The sequence below is a fragment of the Halichoeres trimaculatus genome, unplaced genomic scaffold (genome assembly GCF_033239565.1).
Source record: "Halichoeres trimaculatus isolate MK-OKI-2021-1 unplaced genomic scaffold, fHalTri1.1 fHalTri1_scaffold_9, whole genome shotgun sequence".
Lineage (NCBI taxonomy): Eukaryota > Metazoa > Chordata > Actinopteri > Labriformes > Labridae > Halichoeres > Halichoeres trimaculatus.
In genome coordinates this window covers 29,115,433-29,128,792 of record NW_027437188.1, presented here as the reverse complement: position 1 = coordinate 29,128,792, position 13,360 = coordinate 29,115,433, and positions in this window count along the sequence as shown.

Sequence of the window (13,360 nt, the reverse complement as noted above, 5' to 3'; positions counted from 1 at the left end):
TTGCCCGCAGTGGTATCATGTATAGACTTTGCCATGATAAAACAAAATGTGCCCTTTGGCCACATGGGAGAGGAAGCTCGACTGAGCTTTACCCAGGCAGTAAAGAGAGAAGTGAAGCGAGCGTAAATCAATTTCCTTGAGCTGAGTTTTGAGTGACAGTTCTAGGTCTGTTTCTTTACCTTAAATGACTGAATAACCTTAACTCACCTGAGCTGACATGGTGACTTACGAAACACGTATGAAAAACCCTTACCCCAACCCTTGACCTTGAATTACCTGTCCATGTTGATCGGCAATAAAATGTCTGTAAGATATGTCCTGATATCTGTGTACTGTGTAGCATTAGTCTGCAGTTTGTGATGTGTTAAAGGTGCAGTGCCTAAAATTTCATCAGAATGCACACTTTATAAATGTAGTATAATACTAACAAAAGTGTTTAAATACGTTTATAACCACCCAAATACAGGAATAGAGTTTATTATTTAACTTAGAATGAGCTTTTTATGTTAGCATGAAAAGAAGTTCCCCTTCCATAGAGGGCACTATGATGCTCCACTTTTGTTTTTTTTCTACAGCCTTGTAAAAGTTTTGAAGCCTGTATCTTTCAGTAAAAATTAATCAGAATGTACATTTTATAAATGTAACATAATACAAAAAAATGTGTTAAAATAAGTTTATAACCACCTAAATAAAGGAAAAGAGTTTAATACTTAGCTTAGAATAAGCTTTTTATGTTTGCATAAAAAGTAGGCCCCCTTCAATAGAGGGCGCTATGATGCACTCTTTTTTTTCTTCTTCTTTTTACAGACCTGTAAAAGTATAGAAGCCTGTATGTATTAGTAAAAGAAGAAAAACGATTTGTCAAGTCATTATTTTAATTATGAAGTATCTGTATGTAGTATGTATATATTCATATACGTAGTATCTCAAAATTATGACTTATCAATTCTTTTTCTTATTTTTTTAACTTTTCCATTTCCATTTCTTTTCTTTCCCTTTTATTTTTTTAAATGGTGGAAACAGGCCTCCATAGAAAAACACTGTTTGAGGGATAAAGAAAAACAAAAGTGGTTGTTATTCATGAAATAATCATACTAATGGGCATTTATAGTAAAACTTTGACAAACAGAGCAAAGGGCACCATCACTTCACTGGTAGTAAATTCATTCCTTCATTCATTTTCCATATCTGTCCAGGGTCATGGTGGTTGGAATCTATCCCAACTCTTTTAGAGTGAAAAGTAGTGTACACCCTGGACTGGTCACCAGTCACTCAGAGGGCGCTCACAGGGCAACCCTGGTTGTAAATTCTGCACAGCAAAAAACAGACCTACCTGTGTGGGCCTAGGTGTTAAGTTTGTGGTGTAAGTGACTTATCACAAGATAGGTCACTTACACCAAGAGTTCTGTTTCTCAAACTTTACTTTCTGGCTGCTGCTTCTGTTTTCAGTCACAGACACAACCATGATGGGCACGTTTTCTCTTTAACTCCTGAAATATAATGTGAAGATACTCATTGAAATTAATTCATGACCTTTATAAGGTTCAGTATCAGCTGCCAGAGAAACCCCACACTGAGTGAAGGAACTGACATTTTACATGTGTGATCAAGATCTATAGAGCACAACAGTAATTTTCCTCCTCTGTGGTATGTGTCGTACAGAGGAGCAGACCTCCAAAGTTACATAATCTGTCACACTCTGACAACCTGCCAGAAACAGTTGCCAAAAATATGTAATCTGATGAAAGATGTGCTCTGTATTCATATCAACAATTTATTTTTTTGTAGAGATCCGTCCTGACACGCTACGTGGCTTCTCTTTAAAAACATTTTGTATCATTTTTTCTAATTATGAACCTAAACATCTTCAGCCTGTTATCAAAAAAGAGGTTTTAATTACAAATACCACCTCTTAATTATATCTATCTTTACAATACATAAGCTTATCAATAATAAAGACAGTCATTCTAGACATGACTCATCTTGTGTCCAAAACAGTCAGACTTTAAATTTTGTTTGACTGTTTCCACTCATGAGCACCAAGATGTTACATAATATTTGGGCAGCTAAAAGTATGCATGAGAAGAAGATTAGAGTTTCATCCACTGGAGGAACTATCCTCAAAGTGTGTTTAATGAAAACCTGTCAGCTTTGGTCTCCATCACTGTCCACAGCTGTCAATAAAGATCAATGAATATTCACTCTGTTACAAACAGGCAGTGAAAGATGAATCTAGCAAAATGAGCCAGGATCCAAATTAGGATCATCAATGTGGAGTGTGCAACAGGCTTTTCCTCGAATATGGGGGACACATGGAGGCATTATAACCAAAAACATATTGAAACTTTACACCAGCCTTAATGGAGAGAATATTGAGCAGTAGTTGCCTGACTGAACACTGACATGTGACTCCAGCTGCTCGGGAATAAACTCTTTATTGTTGCTATGCTTTCTTCATGAAATATATTCATCTTTGTTTTAAAACTTTCACATTTTTGGACGGATCAAAACCAAATCTGCTGCAAACCTGGACAACATCACAATGTACTCTTCCTTTCAAAAGTAAATCACTATGCAGATCATTTGGAAGACAATCGATCACATTATTATGAAATATATTTGTATATCTTTGCTGCACGACTATAAAACATGAAAGACTCATCATCTTATTCAAGTTTGAAAAGTTGATGATGTAAGAACAATGAGCTTTGTTACAGCAGGATAAACAGGCCTCTTGGGCTCATCATAACTATTAATGTGCCACATGATTCCTCACATTTGTTCTCTGTGTGGATCAATATCTGCTAGATTTCAACACTGGTGCTGTCCTAAGATGGAGTTAATGTTCTTCCCTTGTGGGGAACAGTCATTGTGTTTTATATAACACTGCCCAGGTCCAAAATTTCTATCATTTGGATTCAGTTAGAACAGAAACAATAAAAACAACATGTGGATTAAATGATATCTAGAGTCTGATAAAAAGAATATGTTCCCCTTATTCACCCTCAAATCTTCCCATTTTCCTTTAAAGTGTTATCCACCTGCCAAAGTCAACTGTAAACTGTGTGACAGAATATAGTAAACAGAGGATGGAGCGTGTTAATACAGCACTTCCTCAAGTCTTGAGTCAACCATTCCATACATGTCATATTTAACATTCACACTACATATATACACCCCTGTAAGAAGCGCCCATCAGCGTTAATTGGTTTCATTAACACACTCCAGGCACAGCCGCTGGAAGGGGTTTTGGGGCTCAGTACTTGGACCAAGCACCCTTGAAGGCACTTTCTAAGTGATCTTAAAATAGTCTCACTTTTTTATATTCGCCTGTTCATGATCCACAATTTAATATGAGATTATCAGCGCCAAAAGTGGTTATTCTTAAAAGCTATTTCTCAGTATCTGTGGTTGGGTGGGATTTTCCCGGGAAGAAAAAAATCCATTCACGGCACATGGAATGAAAGTCCACATGACGATACCACGCCAGCTGGTAAAATTTAGTCTTTTTTCCTGTGGAGGAAATGATTTCTTGGATTTATTTTGTTGTAATGGTGGACTCTGGAGCTGGACTGGTAATAAAAAAAGGACCAGACGTAAGCTAAACAGGAGAGTGATAGAGCACGGGCTAAAGACTAGAACACAGGTTGAACTGTTTGTGATAATGTTCATTCCAACCCACAGTCAGCAGTTATTCTGCAGTGGTCTGTTCAAACTTGAGAGTCTATCAATAAAATGAAGAGTTAGGTTACGTTGGCTCTGCTAATTATAAAATAAATCAATGAAATGAAGAGTGAAGTAGCTCTTAGCTCTTCTTGGTGGGGATGGACTTGGTAGATGAGCAATGGTAGGACATAACATTGACATTTACACATTATGGACACGTCCCAGAGCACCAGGCTGTGAGTAGCGCTGAATGTAGCTCGGTGCTAAACTATGCTAGAAACTGAGGTTACAAAGTTTGTTGTCACATTTCAAATATTTCTATGTGACTTCTAAGAAATAAATAACCTAATCACTTTGCACCCTGGAAAAGTTGACTTGGACAAACAAAAAACACAGAAAACTAATAAAAAGGGAAAAAATAAGTTTAAAAAAAATCGTAAAAAAAAAAAAAAAAAAAAAAATTGAAAAAAAGTTTAAAAAAAAAAAGTTTTAAAAAAAGTTAAAAAAGTTAAAAAAAAACAAAAACAAACAAACAAACAAAAAAAAAACAGACTCATCTTGGGAAACACTACCAATTCCAGATAGTCCTCACAGCGCCTTTGAGCAAAGGGACTGCTGGACTTAGGATTGAAGTGTGACCCAAATACAAAAAGAAAATATTTTTATCATTATTCTTGTTTGTCAAGGTTGCTTTAACAAAAAAGAAAATTATGGGTATGCTTCTAAATAGAATCAATCAATTTTTGGAGAATATTTCAAAGCAAGCATTCCTCTGATGCTTTTTCCTGAACCCCCCTTGCAAAAAAAGACATTATATAATACAATATATCACACAGGCCCAGATAAAACTAACTGTAAAACTTGGGCTGTGATTCATTTTCAGTAGCTGTCGCCACACGCAGCTTTTATTTAGTCTGAATACAAATGTTTGGGTTTTGTGTCAGCATGGTGTTCATGCTCTCATACGTTCTAAAGAAAAAGCTGATTCATTTAGAATTATCCATCTATCTGGCATTGATCCTGAGTTTCCTGAGAATGGATATCGATCATCTGTCTGACTCTTAAGCATCTGTTATTGTGCTGTTCTTAATCTAGCAACAGACATTTCCATCAGCACAATGACACGTGTTCTTTGGGACACAACATACATGTGATTCTCATTGGATGCAACAGTTAAAATGCTGTAAATGATTCTGTTTTATGTAATGTTTCACAATCTTCATGGAATCAACTAAAAGTCTAATATCTCAAACTCCTTGGTCATAATTGTTTACTTCTTGAACATGTCAAAGTTTCGTGGGACTATGTGAATCTAAGCACGCTCATTCTGCTGAGCTAGCACTGACTTTATTTGCAGGAGACCACACTGAAGAAAAAGACTGCGGCAGCTTGACCACCAGCTGTTGTGTTTCTGTGTTTTCTGAAGTTTGTGGCTTTTTCCAGATGAGAGAGAAATCAACAATGTGCAGCAAAACAGTTAAAGAGACTGAGTATTCAGTTTTTAAAGATGCTTTAAAGGAGGATCTGTTGCCTTGCCACATTTTAGCCCGGAGTCTCACGCACACTGTTGTAAAAATGTGACTTTTAACCAGGCATGTGTTTGTTTTGGAACTAATTTTCTTAGTTAAGGACAGCTTTTTACCAGATACAATGTGATGAGGTAAAGCATTTATTGCTGTTGTAATTTTGTACCCTACATGAGTAGCCGGTAGCGCTACTAGCAGCCTGGTGCTATGACGTAGGCTGTCCATAATGTTTAATGTTGATGAATCCTGGTTATTTCCTGCCAGTCATCTACCAAGCAGAGCTAACGTAACCTCACCCTTCATTTTATTGATAGATTTGCAAGTTTGAGCAGACCACTGCAGAATAAATGCTGACTGTGGGTTGGAATGAACATTAGCACAAACAGCTTAGCAACTGTGTTAGCCTTTAGCTCGTGCTCTATCACTCTCCTGTTTAGCTTTCTTCTGCTCTTCTGTTCTCTTTCTGTCAAACTGTTAGGTTCCTGTGTCCACCATCACTACAAAATTAATCACAGAAATCGTTTTCAGCAGAGAAATCACACAAACTTCTGTACGTCTTCAGCCAACGTGGTGTTGTCAGGGACTTAGACGTCTTGGACGTGCTGTAAATCAATCCAATCTTGCTTGACCCAATCGCGAAGCAACGAAGAAGCTACAAAGTGGCTTTTTGAAATAACCTATTGACGCTGATAATCTCATTTAAAAGTGTGGGGAGACTTTTTTGAGCTAACTTTCAAACTCCTCACAGCCCCTTTAGAGACAATATTTAAAGTAGTCCTCCAGAATCAAAACCCAAAATGCTTTCTTAATCCTGACAAATACAAAGAGTCCAGTGTCAAAGCACCTTCTTCACTGAGAGCCCATCTGTTTTATTTGAGTGTTTCTCCTATAAGCTGCAGAGTTAATATTTGACCTTGTCTGAGTTATGACCTGACAATAGGCCACTCCTATGTGCTGGAGAAAGTACATACGAGGATAAATGTTCAAATCGTTCTCCTTAAAGCCATTCATTGCCTTCTGCTTCAACGCCTTTCATCAACATGGCCAACCCAAACACAGACATGTCTCCCCGTTCATGAGCCCTGGCTTGCAGGACTGCTGCGTGACGCTGTGAGGACTTGAACTCTGTCAGAACCCTTCACCGCTATAGAAGAAAGAGAGCTGATGTATGGATGAGTTCACAATGTTAGGCAGTGTTTGTCAGCTAATGGCAGCTTTCTAAATAAACCTCTTCCCTTGTTGTTTAACTGCTGCTTTGCCTTGTGATACTTCATCTGTTTCAACATCTGAACAACTCAACAGCTGGCAGATGTTTTTCAGCACAACTTCGAAGTGTTTTTCCCAGAAGCGTCTCCTCAGAGTTTACAAAGTCAAGTGTGACGTTAAAATGAGCATTCTGCTTTTCTCCGGAGCTTCATCCTACTATATCACACACCTTTATTGAACGATGGTGTCACAACACACTTCATTTACACTGGATTTTTACCCGAAGTGACAACTAGCACAAAATGTAATACTATCTGGAGAGAGGAATACTGTTTTAGCTGGACTGTACATTCAGCAGACCTTGAGTAGGTTTGGCTTCATTCGTGTTTGTGTCATGACTCAACCTCGTGGAAAACATCCAGAGGTTTTTCCACAGTGCCAAAGGAGGACAAGAAGCAGAGCGTTTAAGTGCATACAGTATCCAAGTGGTGTAAATTTATCCGTCAGTGATGTAACGCTGCAGAATATAATTCACCACAACTTCTACCTTTCTGGCAAAGCTGAGTAAACTCTATAACAAGGTCAAGAAGTGATATTTTAAGCAGTGGGAAGTAATTAAATTTAATGCTCAGCCCCAATTTCTCCTACTCTCTGGATCAGTTCGTCAAGAGGTGGCAACTTCTGTGACTCGCACTTTTTAAACCCAGATTACATGTTTTTGAGTGTAGCATCCAGCGAAGAGACACAGTGCCTTAGATTTCCTGCCTGACTCTGTATGAGAAACACATCTGTGTAATGTCCTCTGTGGTTTTGGAGATGCAAACCTGATGATGAAAACAGTGTTTTCTCGCCTGAGTTTAGAGACTAAATGTTTTCGACTGAAATCCCCCATTAAAACTAGGATTACAGAGGAATAACAAGTCGTAGGAAGAAATAAAACTATCAGGTTGCATTATGGGAAATGTAGGATTCTCAAAGCTGGAGTTTAGTGTGACATAAATGAGTAATTCACCCCATCATGCAACATTAACTCTGACCAATCTGTTTTTAAACGGTTTGTTTTTGTGCAACCAAATCGATGCCAGAGTGCACTTTTCGAGAAGTTGCTAAGGTTATCTGATTATTTTTCCTGTGACTTAACAACTTCTTGTGGCTACATCTTTTAAGACTCCAAGTTCAGTTTGTTTTGCAGTAGCACAAAAGGAGCCAAGAAAATGCTGAATGATTTCGCCTTGGGGATTAGCGTTGAACCCTTTCCAGTGCATGTGAGTTCATGCTAAAGCTCTGATTCACAATATAGCCATTGTTCATTAGAGTGTACAGTAGGAGGTCTGCTTGTGCTGTCTGTCAGAGGAGTCTAGGGACAATATTTCACTCTTTTCCTTCAAGACCAGTGAGTTGGTGGCCAACACACTCCCCTTTCCCTTCTCCAGCACATTCTGGGAGCCAGTCGGGAGCCACGTAGACGGGATTCCCTGTGCTTCCAGGGTCTGGATTTCCAGTCTGCTATTTCCTTTTCTGTACAGCCTGTGGAGGTGTGAAGGGCTGAGATTTAGCTCAGTGTTTTCTTGTGAGAGGAAGTTTACAGAATGACATTTTGAGTCTCAATAAGCCAATAAAGTGAAACTTTGATTCAGTTAACAAAACAAAACTTTTTGGTTGGAAAGAAATAAAAAAGCTTCAATAACCGTGAAGAAGATTTCGGAGAAGCCAAGTCTGATGTCTCTCATTTTCCACAACTGCTCCACCAAGTATTCATAACATATCCATGTTGTCAAGCACAGTTAAACCCATAAAGGTTTGTTTTGAATTTAGGACAGAACACTCAGAAAGTGGCTCAATAAAACAGGAAAATGTGCATCAAGTAATGAGCAGGACATGTTAAATTCCCCATGTGTTGAGAAGTGAGTTTTCCAGCAATGAAAAACTGCTGATCAGGCCTGTTTTAAAATATCCTGTGCTGTGATCAGATTTCTTAAAAAATAACTCACACCATAAAACAAATAAAAGCTTCAGTTAATGTTTTTGTAAAAGCTTAACTACGTGATAAAAGATTTCTGCAGAGTGTGTTTGATGCATGAGCTCTGGATTCTCTAAGTTTGCACAGCACACCTCGGTGGTTGCATGTTAGATTGTGATTAGCAGCCAAACAAACTCTGCCTGTACGCACACGCTTTAAACGCATACTGAAGGTTTCCACAGAAAAACTTGAGCCTCTGGGCACGTTGATTGAAAAACTCTGCACATATATCACTCTGCAGGCAAAGGTTAAACAGTCCAGTGAAACCAAATACATTTATAATTCAAAATTTACAACTGCATTCAGCCTTAAACTTTAAAGCTCTGTAGGGGGGGCGGGTTTTGTCACTGCCAGCTGTGAGGGTTCAAAAGGTCCAGTTTAGACTTCATGCACTTTTTAGGGTCTCCATGATGTGAGCTCTTTTTTGGATGAGGAATTGCATCAAACTACGTTTTGTAACTCTACCTTGACACCTGGTCCTGACAGGTTATTCATACATCATTGCTCAGAATTTATTACATTTTCAGATGTCAGGTTTTAAAGTCCCTGAGCTGATTGTTTGAGTTTAAGGCACGACAAAGAAAAGAGATATACCAGAGCCCCTCCCAGATGCAGCTGATGAATTCCTCTATCTGTGCTGGCATGCTGAACACTTCTTTCTTTTCCACCCTTGGAAATTTGGCCAGGACAGCTCTAATTTATGATGTGTTGAGGCAAGCGGTGACACTGGTACTGTACTCAACAAGATTTGTGTTGGCTTCTTGCATTCATTGTGGGTTATGTCACAGAAATGAATTTGACTTGATTTGACTGTTTTTGTAAGATACCCATCTGGAATCAGAGACATGGTAGAGAAGGATGTTATCAATATCCTGGCATGTTTTTATTTTATTTTCTGTTTCCTCTCTCTTTATTTCAGGACACCTCACAGAAGGCCCTATCCAACTCTCCTTTAAAGCATCAGTGTGGAACTTTTTGTTTGAGTCCATTCTGGTGCCCCCTATGGTCAGAGTGGAAAAAGAAAAAGCAACACCAAAGTACACCAAATGCGCCCTGCTCTGTCTCTGCTCTGTCATGACATTGGAGCCCCGATGCAGCTGGACAAGGAATCGTGTACAGAAACCACATTACAACATCCAGGGCTTTCGAAATCAAATGAACTGTGTTGACACCAGATCGTATTTGACTTTGCTATAACAGCGAACCAACAGCTAGACCAGCAGTCAATAGGTTTGAGGTTTTATAGCCCAACATAAAATGAGGAGTGGTCCATTATTGGCGTGGGAACTCGTGACTCCAGCTGTCTGGCGGTCCTGCTCCGTGCTGGACTTGACATGCAACCGGTGTGAGATGACAGATGAGAATGCACGCAGCACAGAACAGAGCTGACACAGAGTGGATATGGATCTGGGCTGTATGCACATCCAGCCATGAGCAATGAAAACAGATTGTTTGTTCAATGATTAGCAGTAGGCATGAGCCGAGCATGAGCTAGCGCCCCAACACAGCATTATAAGGCCTGTTAGGCTGTTTTAAAGATGGCGGACACATAGACTGTAAAAAAAAAAAAATGGATGTCATCTTGCTCGGCTCGAAGTGAGGTCGCCACAAAAACTGCTCCCCCTAGTGTCTGGCTGCAGCATAGGTCAAAAACTCCAGCTCTCCAGTCAGTCCAGATGGGCTGTGCTCAAACTTAAAAATTAATACACCACATAGAAATGTTTCCAATTGATTATGTTATCCAATTGTGGCGGTTATTTGAAGATATCATTTGGCTGCCATGTATTTCAGTCCTCTTTTTTCTAAAAAGTTTCGTTTTCAAACGAGTGTTTACGTCACGTTTAACAATTGATTGACTGCTGACATTCTTGTGTATTTTTGGGGGGGATTGTAAAATGTCTCGGGAGGTAGAGTCAAGAAGTGATTAGACTCTGGAAAGAAAAAATATATATATATTTTTTGTCATCTGGCTCCACTCAGATTCTCCCAGAGTCCCTCACAGTCTCCAATGCTCAGATTCTGGCTGCACAACAGCTACCAATGGCTGTGCCTGTGACAGGGGAATTTTAGCCTCAAAACCGTACAATGCTAAATAGTGGAGCCACCCTGTCTACTCTATATACAGTGGGTGTACATCATGCTCAGGCATTACTATCAAACATTAAATATGCCAAGAGAACAGATGTATAGGGATTAAATGAGTCCTTTGAAAAAGTGTAACAACATCAAGATGTACAGCAAACTTTTCTCCTGCTGAAAAATGTGTTTTTCTTGCTCTTTTCTTAGTGTTGCCATTACCTCTCACCGTGCAGAGTACGTATGCACATTCAAACTACATATTACAATTCTAATTTAACTTCTTCAACTAGTTCTACTTCTCTACCTGCTTCTACTTTTACTTCTTTTTCTACCCCTCCTACTTCTACTTGTACTGGTACAAGTTTTACTACTTCGTCTACTGCCTTTACTCCTTATACTACTTGTACGTTTTCTACCTCTTTTACAATTCCATGACTTCTACTTGTACCTCAACTTCTTCTACTACTTCTACGACTCTTCTTCTACCTGTTGTACCACTTCTATTGCTTCTCCTACTATTTCTTCTACTAGTTTTAATTCTTCTTCTTCTTCTTCTTCTTCTTCTAGTGCTACTAATACTTTTTTTTGCTTCTACTTTTTCTACATTTTTTCTTTAATTCCACATGCTCCATGTTTTCAGCCTTGTTTCACTATGATTAACAGTTTTATTTTACATTTCTTTAGTTCAAGTCTTCAGTTTCAGCGTTTTAACACATTTTGCTGCAAGTAAACACAGTTTCTCTCGGTGCTCCATGTAGTGTATCTCATGTGTTGAGTTATACAAGATGATGTTAAAGAAAAGGCAAACCCTGTATGTTACCAGAAGCAGATGAAATAAAGCAGCATGAAAATAGTCCAGTTAGTATGTGCAGACAAATTACACTTCAGGAGCCATGTAGATGCTTCTCACAGGAACTTTGATAGACTTTATTCTTGTGATCAAAGTATCTCTAATGTCCTAGGGATGTTTCTCTCTCAGGAAGGTTCAGACTGAGCTCCTTTTCCCATTTGACTCCGTTTATTACTTCTGTTTTACTAATTTTACTTTATTAGGTACCCTTGAAAAAAACAAAACAAACTCCCAGAAGATATCAAAGATCTTTACATCTAAGGTTTTAGCACAGGTTTTAAAAAGCCAAATGCAGTCACAGAGTAGACATGTTCCTTGTATCTCTATTCCTCAGATGTGCTGTTGGATGTCTTGATGTTGATGTAGCAGACTCAATCTGTTTGGCTGTCCTCCCACTCTTTCCTGCCAGTGGTATTTTACTGTCATGGGGAAACGCACCGATGATGTTTGCATGTGTTTGTGAAGCTTCCATCGCTGGCTTTGTCATTACTGTGGCTCATCTACGTGATACGCTTCAAATACGGTCAGTGACTTCGGGTTCACACGCTACATACATCATGCAAACATGACAAGCAAGATTTAACCTGACCTGACCCCAGCTCCTAAATTTGGATGATATCAAAGAGAGGCTGGAAAAAAGACAGAGCTCCACTCGCAGTCACACACAAGGATATTATCTAAAACGGCTCCAGGCAACTTTGGAGGTTCAGGATTAAAGTGTGGTTACAAACAAGCTGCAAGCAAAGCAATTACATGAGCGTGTGTTTGTACAGCACGTTTTCTGACAGGAAGGTGCACAAAAGAACATCGTTATGAGAGTTTGTGGGGTAGACTGAGTCAAAGTCTTCACAGCAGTTAATGCACTTATCTAAATGAACAGAGTGATGTATGTTATCTTCATTTAACCTACAATTATATGTCACTAAATCACTGAACGTGCCTCAGCTTTAGAGGAATCCACAACCACAAGAGCTCCACTTCACCCTGCACAGCTAAATCCTTCCACTTTGAATCTGTCACAGAACAACCAGGAGCTCTCCAGCTTTAATAAATTAGATTTGTGTTTTTACAGAGATGTCTCAACCCTGGAGTCCAGATCAGCTACCTCTCTGAGCTGAAGTTTATGAGCGGCATAGTTTGGTACAAAGACGTCATCCTTCTTAGTCATTTCTCCTGAGGTGAAGTGCTCAGGCATGCAGGGCTGTCAGGCTGCTGGGAGGATTTTCTGTAGCCTCTGGTTAAGCTAATAACTTTTTAAGAGTGTCGTGATTTATTAAAGAAACTTTGTAGTTGTTTTTACAAGATGCTTGCACTTAAAAGTTTACCTCCACCAAACTTAACCACCAGTATCAGGCTGTTTCAGATTAGAGCAAAGCTGCTCCATATTTAGCACACTTTTAACCAGACACAGCGGTTGAACCGAGGACAGGGTGTTTTGTCCAACTATCAGAGCCTTGTTTCACCTTGAGAGCGCTCACTCCAGACTCTGCAGCCTCTTGGAGACAGAAGAGAACGGGATCTCTCATCGTTAATCATCAGGAAGGGAAAGGTTTATAGGATCTCTGAATCCTGCCCCGTTTTCTTCCTCCACCAGTCAAAAGAAACTTTCTTTTCCTCCTGTAACTCATCAGGAAATCAGACGAGAACAATGAAAACGTGATAAAAAAAGAGTGAGGACAGGGATGGCACGTTTACGCCTCGTGAAAGGATTGTCACACTTTGGTTCACAACCCTGCGTGCCATTTCTAACTCCATCAGAGCTAAACTTTCAATATAACGGTGAGCTCCGTTTTTACAGCTGTTTACCTGGGGCGACACATGAGAGCCAAGCCCTGCCTGCTGCAGTCCCTGGCACTGGTTTCTACACTTAGTTTGGAGTTAATAATTATCTTTTCATCACCAAGGTTATTAAACAAACAACTTATGGGATTCTCTTTTCTAACGGGACTCATTTCTTTTGAACTTGCTGCTTGGTAAGGCTTCTCAGGAAACTTAGCGTGTGTTTGGTGCCTG